Source organism: Tachyglossus aculeatus, chromosome 12 (assembly GCF_015852505.1).
Source record: "Tachyglossus aculeatus isolate mTacAcu1 chromosome 12, mTacAcu1.pri, whole genome shotgun sequence".
Classification (NCBI taxonomy): Eukaryota; Metazoa; Chordata; class Mammalia; order Monotremata; family Tachyglossidae; genus Tachyglossus; species Tachyglossus aculeatus.
In genome coordinates, this window is record NC_052077.1 from 38,606,488 (window position 1) to 38,616,311 (window position 9,824).

A 9,824-nucleotide genomic window follows, 5' to 3' on the forward strand; every position below is an offset into this window, starting at 1 on the left:
TCCCGTAAGCTAAGTTTGGATCCTGCCGAACTCTGCCGAGCTTTCTCGGGGCTTCTACAGGCGTTCCAAAGGCAATAAGTCATATTTCCAAGGGCGAAAATACTCCCAAGATGGGAAAGGAAGATGGGAATGAGAAGACGTCTATCCTGGGGTGTAGAAAATGACTCTTTCTTTACTCCGCGGTGACGATAGCCACGTGCTTGGAGAATTAGCTTTCCACATTGGTCCGGGATGATTCTTTCCCCGGCCCGCAGTTGGCCCACGGTGACGGTTGAATCCAAACTGGGAATATTGGCTCTGCGGGGAAGAGCCGGTTCGGGGGACAGGTGGAGGGTGAGCTCTCTGAGTCACACAACATTTGCTTCCACCTGGCTGATTTACGAGCAGAAATAAATAATCGTTGCTTCTGTCACGCCTCAGTGTCTAAAGTTTCCCTCGGCTCCCTCTTCCCCAATAAATGCCTTTAGCGTGAATAATTCCCTCCACATCGGTCAGGAGCCATCGGTGAAAGCGCTTTGACTTTCCGAGCCAATTATTTCACTCTTAATTCAACCCTGAAGTCTAGTTAGAGAAGCAGCCCGGCCGAGTGGAAAGAGCCCGGGCCTGGGAGATGAAAGTATTACTCTATTTATGTATTTATTATATTTGTCCATATTTATTCTATTTATTTTATTTTGTTAATATGTTTTGTTTTGTTGTCTGTCTCCCCCTTCTAGACTGAGAGCCCGCTGTTGGGTAGGGACCGTCTCTATATGTTGCCAACTTGTACTTCCCAAGCGCTTAGTACAGTGCTCTGCACACAGTAAGAGCTCAATTAATACGATTGAATGAATGAATGAATGAATACCACTAACTACTATCATTATTACTACTACTATTTCTATTTCTACTACTACTGTTTACTTGTCATTTGTATGGGTGAAGCACTTACTGTGTGCCAAGCACTGTACTAAGCACTGGGGTGGATTTAAGTAATTGATGTTGGAACCAGTCCCTGTCCCTGGTGGGGCTCACAGTCTCAATCCCCACTTTACAGATGAGGTAACTGAGGCACAGAGAAGTGAATGAAGTGACTTGCCCAAGGTCACACAGCATACAAGCGGTGGAGCCGGGAGTAGAACCCATGACCTTCCGACTCCCAAGCCTTGGCTCTATCCACTATGTCGTGCTGCTTCATTACTGCTTGACACTACTACTTAGTGGAAAAAGCCCGGGTTTGAGAGTCTGAGGTCATGGGTTCTAATCCCTGCTCCACCCCTTGTCAGCTGTGTGACTTTGGGCAAGTCACTTCGCTTCTCTGGGCCTCAGTGACCTCATCTGGAAAATGGGGATGAAGACTATGAGCCCCACCTGGGGCAACCTGATTACCTTGTATCTACCCCAGTGCTTAGAACAGTGCTTGGCATATAGTAAGCGCTTAACAAATTCCATTATTATTATTATTAACAGTAATAGTAGTAGTAGTACAGAGTACTACTACTACTAGCATTAACAAAAACCATTATTATTACATTAATAGTAATAATAGCAGTAGTAGTGCTTCTATACTACTAGCGTTCCATTTATTAATGACGTGTATATATCTATAATTCTATTTATCGATTTTGATGGTATTGACACCTGTCTACTTGTTTTGTTTTGTTGTCTGTCTCTCCCTTCTAGACTGTGAACCTGTTGGTGGGTAGAGATTGTCTCTATCTGCTACTGAATTGTACTATTATTATTACATTAATAGTAATAATAGTAGTAGTAGTGCTTCTATACTACTACTACTAGCATTCCATTTATTGTCTCTATCTGCTGCCGAATTGTACTATTATTATTACATTAATAGTAATAATAGTAGTAGTAGTGCTTCTATGCTACTACTAGCATTCCATTTATTAATGATGTGCATATATCTATAATTCTATTTATCTATTTTGATGGTATTGACACCTGTCTACTTGTTTTGTTTTGCTGTCTGTCTCCCGCTTCTAGACTGCAAACCTGTTGGTGGGTAGAGATTGTCTCTATCTGCTGCCGAATTGTACTATTATTATTACATTAATAGTAATAATAGTAGTAGTAGTGCTTCTATACTACTACTACTAGCATTCCATTTATTGTCTCTATCTGCTGCCGAATTGTACTATTATTATTACATTAATAGTAATAATAGTAGTAGTAGTGCTTCTATGCTACTACTAGCATTCCATTTATTAATGATGTGCATATATCTATAATTCTATTTATCTATTTTGATGGTACTGACGCCTGTCTACTTGTTTTGTTTTGCTGTCTGTCTCCCCCTTCTAGACTGTGAACCTGTTGGTGGGTAGAGATTGTCTCTATCTGCTGCCGAATTGTACTATTATTATTACATTAATAGTAAAAACAGTAGTAGTAGTGCTTCTATACTTCTATACTACTACTAGCATTCCATTTATTAATGTTGTATATATATCTATAATTCCTTTAATCTATTTTGATGATATTGACACCTGTCTACTTGTTTTGTTTTGTTGTCTGTCTCCCCCTTCTAGACTGTGAACCTGTTGGTCGGTAGAGATTGTCTCAATCTGCTGCTGAATTGTACTATTATTAGTACATTAATAGTAATAATAGTAGTAGTAGTGCTTCTATACTACTACTACTAGCATTCCATTTATTGTCTCTATCTGCTGCCGAATTGTACTATTATTATTACATTAATAGTAATAATAGTAGTAGTAGTGCTTCTATGCTACTACTAGCATTCCATTTATTAATGATGTGCATATATCTATAATTCTATTTATCTATTTTGATGGTACTGATGCCTGTCTACTTGTTTTGTTTTGCTGTCTGTCTCCCCCTTCTAGACTGTGAACCTGTTGGTGGGTAGAGATTGTCTCTATCTGCTGCCGAATTGTACTATTATTATTACATTAATAGTAAAAACAGTAGTAGTAGTGCTTCTATACTTCTATACTACTACTAGCATTCCATTTATTAATGTTGTATATATATCTATAATTCCTTTAATCTATTTTGATGATATTGACACCTGTCTACTTGTTTTGTTTTGTTGTCTGTTTCCCCCTTCTAGACTGTGAACCTGTTGGTCGGTAGAGATTGTCTCAATCTGCTGCTGAATTGTACTATTATTAGTACATTAATAGTAATAATAGTAGTAGTAGTGCTTCTATACTACTACTACTAGCATTCCATTTACTGTCTCTATCTGCTGCCGAATTGTACTATTATTATTACATTAATAGTAATAATAGTAGTAGTAGTGCTTCTATACTACTACTAGCATTCCATTTATTAATGATGTGTATATATCTATAATTCTATTTATCTATTTTGATGGTATTGACGCCTGTCTACTTGTTTTGTTTTGTTGTCTGTCTCCCCCTTCTAGACTGTGAACCTCTTGGTGGGTAGAGATTGTCTCTATCTGCTGCCGAATTGTACTATTATTATTACATTAATAGTAATAACAGTAGTAGTAGTGGTTCTATACTACTACTACTAGCTTTCCATTTATTAATGATGTGTATATATCTCTAATTCTATTTATCTATTTTGATGGTATTGACGCCTGTCTACTTGTTTTGTTTGGTTGTCTGTCTCCGCTTTCTAGACTGTGAACCTGTTGGTGGGTAGAGATTGTCTCAATCTGCTGCTGAATTGTACTATTATTATTACATTAATAGTAATAATAGTAGTAGTAGTGCTTCTATACTACTACTACTATCATTCCATTTACTGTCTCTATCTGCTGCCGAATTGTACTATTATTATTACATTAATAGTAATAATAGTAGTAGTAGTGCTTCTATACTACTACTAGCATTCCATTTATTAATGATGTGTATATATCTATAATTCTATTCATCTATTTTGATGGTATTGACGCCTGTCTACTTGTTTTGTTTTGCTGTCTGTCTCCCCCTTCTAGACTGTGAACCTGTTGGTGGGTAGAGATTGTCTCTATCTGCTGCTGAATTGTACTATTATTATTACATTAATAGTAATAATAGTAGTAGTAGTGCTTCTATACTACTACTAGCATTCCATTTATTAATGATGTGTATATATCTATAATTCTATTTATCTATTTTGATGATATTGACGCCTGTCTACTTGTTTTGTTTTGTTGTCTGTCTCCCCTTTCTAGACTGTGAACCTGTTGGTGGCTAGAGATTTTCTCTATCTGCTGCCGAATTGTACTATTATTATTATATTAATAGTAATGATAGTAGTAGTAGTGCTTCTATACTACTACTAGAATTCCATTTATTAATGATGTGTATATATCTATAATTCTATTCATCTATTTTGATGGTATTGACGCCTGTCAACTTGGTTTTTTTTGTTGTCTGTCTCCCCCTTCTAGACTGTGAACCTTTTGGTGGGTAGAGATTGTCTCTATCTGCTACCGAATTGTACTATTATTATTACATTAATAGTAATAATAGTAGTAGTAGTGCTTCTACACTACTACTACTAGCATTCCATTTATTGTCTCTATCTGCTGCCGAATTGTACTATTATTATTACATTAATAGTAATAATAGTAGTAGTAGTGCTTCTACACTACTACTAGCATTCCATTTATTAATGATGTGTATATATCTATAATTCTATTCATCTATTTTGATGGTATTGATGCCTGTCTACTTGTTTTGTTTTGTTGTCTGTCTCCCCCTTCTAGACTGTGAACCTGTTGGTGGGTAGAGATTGTCTTTATCTGCTGCCGAATTGTACTATTATTATTTCATTAATAGTAATAATATTAGTAGTAGTGCTTCTATAGTATTACTACTAGCATTCCATTTATTAATGATGTGCATGTATCTATAATTCTATTAATCTATTTTGATGATATTGACACCTGTCGATTTGTTTTGTTTTGTTGTCTGTCTCCCCCTTCTAGACTGTGAACCTGTTGGTGGGTAGAGATTGTCTCTATCTGCTGCCGAATTGTACTATTATTATTACATTAATAGTAATAATAGTAGTAGTAGTGCTTCTATAGTATTACTACTAGCATTCCATTTATTAATGATGTGTATGTATCTATAATTCTATTAATCTATTTTGATGATATTGACACCTGTCGATTTGTTTTGTTTTGTTGTCTGTCTCCCCCTTCTAGACTGTGAACCTGTAGGTGGGTAGAGATTGTCTCAATCTGCTACTAAATTGTACTATTATTATTACATTAATAGTAATAATAGTAGTAGTAGTGCTTCTATACTACTACTACTATCATTCCATTTACTGTCTCTATCTGCTGCCGAATTGTACTATTATTATTACATTAATAGTAATAGCAGTAGTAGTAGTGCTTCTATACTACTACTACTAGCATTCCATTTAGTGTCTCTGCTGCCAAATTGTACTATTATTATTACATTAATAGTAATAATAGCAGTAGTGGTGCTTCTATACTACTACTACTAGCATTCCATTTATTAATGATGTGTATATATCTATAATTCTATTCATCTAGACTGTGAGCCCGCTGTTGGGTAGGGACCGTCTCTATATGTTGCCAGCTTGTACTTCCCAAGTGCCTAGTACAGTGCTCTGCACACAGTAAGCGCTCAATAAATATGATTGAATGAATGAATGAATCTATTTTGATGGTATTGACGCCTGTCAACTTGGTTTTTTTTGTTGTCTGTCTCCCCCTTCTAGACTGTGAACCTGTTGGTGGGTAGAGATTGTCTCTGCTGCCAAACTGTACTTTCCAAGGGCTTAGTACAGTGCTGTGCACACAGTAAGTGCTCAATAAATACAACTGAATGAATGAATGAAGAGGTAGAGCGAGATTAGAACCCATGACCTTCTGACTCCCACCTCTCTTACCGCTTATTATTATTATTTAATCTATTTTGATGGTATTGTTGCCTGTCTACTTGTTTTGTTTTGTTGTCTGTCTCCCCCTTCTAGACTGTGATCCCGTTGTTGGGTAGGGACCGTCTCTAGATGTTGCCTACTTGTACTTCCCAAGCGCTTAGTACAGTGCTCTCCACACAGTAAGTGCTCAATAAATACGATGGAATGAATGAATGAATAAATGAATCAATCTGTGATATTTATTGAGCGCCTACGAGGTGCAAATAATAATAATCATAATGGCATTTATTAAGCATTTACTATGTGCAAAGCACTAGTCTAAGCGCAAAATAGTGTCCCAAGCACTTCGGAGAGTCTAATGGCAGGAGCAGTGCTTGGCATAGTAATCAATCAATCAATCAATCAATCAATCAATCGTATTTATTAAGCGCTTACTGTGTGCAGAGCACTGTACTAAGCGCTTGGGAAGTACAAATTGGCAACATCTAGAGACAGTCCCTACCCAACAGTGGGCTCACGGTCTACAAGGGGGAGACAGAGAACAAAACCAAACATAACAAATACCATTATTATTATTATTATTATTATTATTATTATTATTATCCCCATTTCTTAGATGGTGAGCCCTATGGAGGGCAGGGACCGTGTCCAATTAGATTATCTTGAATCTTTCCTAGCATGAGCAAGTGCTTAATATATATCATAATTAGTAAGGATGCAAGGAAGAGGTAAATTTGGAATAAATGACAGTTGGCTCGTTATGCGCCATAAAATGTTTTCCTCCGCCCAGTTGTCTAAGGTTCCACCTTTGGAGAGAGGTGTGATTGACGCCCAGGTGATTAGTCGATCTGGGTAAATCCGATTGATTATGATTACTTGGCTACTTCTAGGAATCAGATTTGCCCGCGATATGTAGGGAGTGCAATAAAAGTAGGAAACTGAAATCCTGGCGCCTTCTTACCATCCTCTTCCTTCCCTCCTCCCCGACAGAAGGCACTCAGTAAATCAATCAATCAATCAATCGTATTTATCGAGCGCTTACTGTGTGGAGAGCACTGTACTAAGCGCTTGGGAAGTACAAGTTGGCAACAAGGCGCAAATAATATTTGCATCCTTCCATGATGATTGGAATTGTTAGTTCCTTGGGGGCAGGGAATGTGGCTACCAATCTGGTTGTGTTATGCTCTCCCAAGTGCTTAACGCAGGGCTCTGCTCACAGGAAGGGCTCAATAAATGTCACTGGTCGATTGATTGATTGATTGATCGATTGAAAGCAGAGCAACTTGCAAAGCGAGAAATCCAACTCTCCCCACCAACACCAGCTAAACGCTTAGAACAGTGCTTTGCAAGTAGTAAGCCCTTAACAAATACCATCATTATCACGATTAAACCTGATCAGTAAGGTTATTATTAATAAGTACTATATTGTAATTAATGCAATTATTTTATTATTATAGTTGTAATCATTATAATTATCTGATCATAATTATAATGATCATTACTTAATACTATTTTTAATTATTATCATTATTATTAGGAGAAGCAGCATGGCTCAGTAAAAAGAGCTCGGGCTTGGGAGTCAGAGGTCATGGGTTCTAATCCCTGCTCCACCACATGTCTGCTGTGTGACTTTGGGCAAGTCACGACGTCTCTGAGCATCGGTTCTCTCATCTGTAAAATGGGGATTAAGACTGTGAGCCCCTCCCTTCCTCCCCCTGGCCCGGAATGCCCTCCCTCCACACATTCAGGAAGCTAGCCCTTTTCCTCCCTTCAAAGCCCTACTGAGAGCTCACCTCCTCCAGGAGGCCTTCCCAGACTGTCCCCTTTTTCTTCTCCTCCTCCCCATCCCCCCCCCCACTGCCTTCCCCTCCCCACAGCACTTTTATATATATTTGTACAGATTTATTACTCTATTTTATTGATGATGTGCACGTAGCTTAGAACAGTGCTTTGCGCATAGTAAGCGCTTAACCAATCAATCGTATTTATTGAGTGCTTACCGTGTGCAGAGCACTATACTAAGCGCTTGGGAAGTACAAATTGGCAACATATAGAGACGGTCCCTACCCAACGGTAAGGCTCACAGTCTAGAAGGGGGAGACAGAGAACAAAACAAAACATATTAACAAAATAAAATAAATAGAATAGATATGTACAAGTAAAATAAATAAATAGAGTAATAAATATGTACAAACATATATACATATATACAGGTGCTGTGGGGAAGGGAAGGAGGTAAGACGGGGGGGATGGAGAGGGGGACGAGGCCATCGTCATTATTATCAGAGCTATAATTCTATAGCATTAGAGAAGCACCGTGGCTCAGTGGAAAGAGCCCGGGCTTGGGAGTCAGAGGTCATGGGTTCAAATCCCGACTCCGCCAATTGTCCGCTGTGTGACTTTGGGCAAGTCCTGTCACTCCTCTAGGCCTCAGGTTCCCTCATCTGTCAAATGGGGATGAAGACTGTGAGCGCCCCGTGGGACAACCTGATCACCTTGGAACCTCCCCAGCTCTTAGAACAGTGCTTTGCACATAGTAAGCACTTAATAAATGCCATTATTATCATTATTGATCTATTTTGATGGTATTGTCGCCTTTCTACTTGTTTTGTGTTGTCGTCTGTCTCCCCCTCGTAGACGGTGAGCCCGCTGGTGGGTAGGGACCATCTCTAGATGCTGCCGACTTGTACTTCCCCAGCGCTTAGTACAGTGCTCTGCACACAGTGAGCGCTCAATAAATCCGATTGAGTGAATGAATGAATGAATGTGAGCCCGTGTGGGGAGGGACTGTGTCTCTCTATTGCTGATTTGTCCTCTCCCTAGCGCTTAGTCCAACGCTCCGCACACAGTGAGCGCTCAATAAATACGACTGATTGATTGATTGATCGAAAGAATGAATGAATGCCCCTTCCTTCCTCTCCCCCTCGACCCCCTCTCCATCCCCCCATCTTACCTCCTTCCCTTCCCCACGGCACCTGTATATATGTAGATACGTTTGTACAGATTTATTACTCTATTTATTTATTTATTTATTTTACTTGTCCATATCTATTCTATTTATTTTATTTTGTTAGTATGTTTGGTTTTGTTGCCAATCTGTACTTCCCAAGCGCTTAGTACGGTGCTCTGCACATAGTAAGGGCTCAATAAATGCGATTGATGATGATGATGATGATGATGATGACGATGATGACGATGATAACGATGACGATGACGATGACGATGATGATGATGATGATGATGATGATGATGGATGGATGGATGGATGAATGAATGAATGAATGAATGAATGAATGAATGAACGAACGAACGAATGAGCCGGGCAACAGTTTGGTGGGCGGGGACTAAGGCCAGGGGCGGGGGCTCCGGTGATTGGCTGGGCCGCGGACCGATGGGCGGGGCTTAACCAAGGGGCGCGGCCTCCGTTGATTGGTTGGCAGCGGCGTCGTGAGCGGGGGCGGTCTCCGGTGATTGGCTGGGCCGCGGGCCGGTGGGCGGGGCTGAACCAAGGGGCGCGGCCTCCGCTGATTGGCCGGCAGCGAGGTCGGGGGAGGGGCCGGGCTCCGGTGATTGGCTGGGCCTCGGGCAGACGGGCGGGGTTTAGCCCAGATGCGGGGGTCCGGTGATTGGCCGGCAGCGAGGTCGGGGGCGGGGGCGGGCTCCGGTGATTGGCCGGGCCGCGGACCGGCGGGCGGGGCTCCGTCCAGGGGGCGGGGCCTCCCCCCCGTCTCCACCGCTGATTGGCCGGGAAGGGTCCGCCCGCCCGCCCGCGCGCCCGCGCGCGCGCGCCTCCTCGCTTCCGGTGCGCTCGCCCCCCCCCCCCCGCTTCCGGTGCGGCGGCGGCGCGCGCGCGCGTGCGCGGGGCGTGTGAGGCGGCGGCCGGGCGTCGTCGTGGTCGTCCTGGTCCCCCCGGTGGCCGCGGTCCCTCCGTCGGTCGCCCGCCGTCGGTCGCCCCGCCGTCGGTCGCCCGCCGTCGGTCGCCCGCCGTC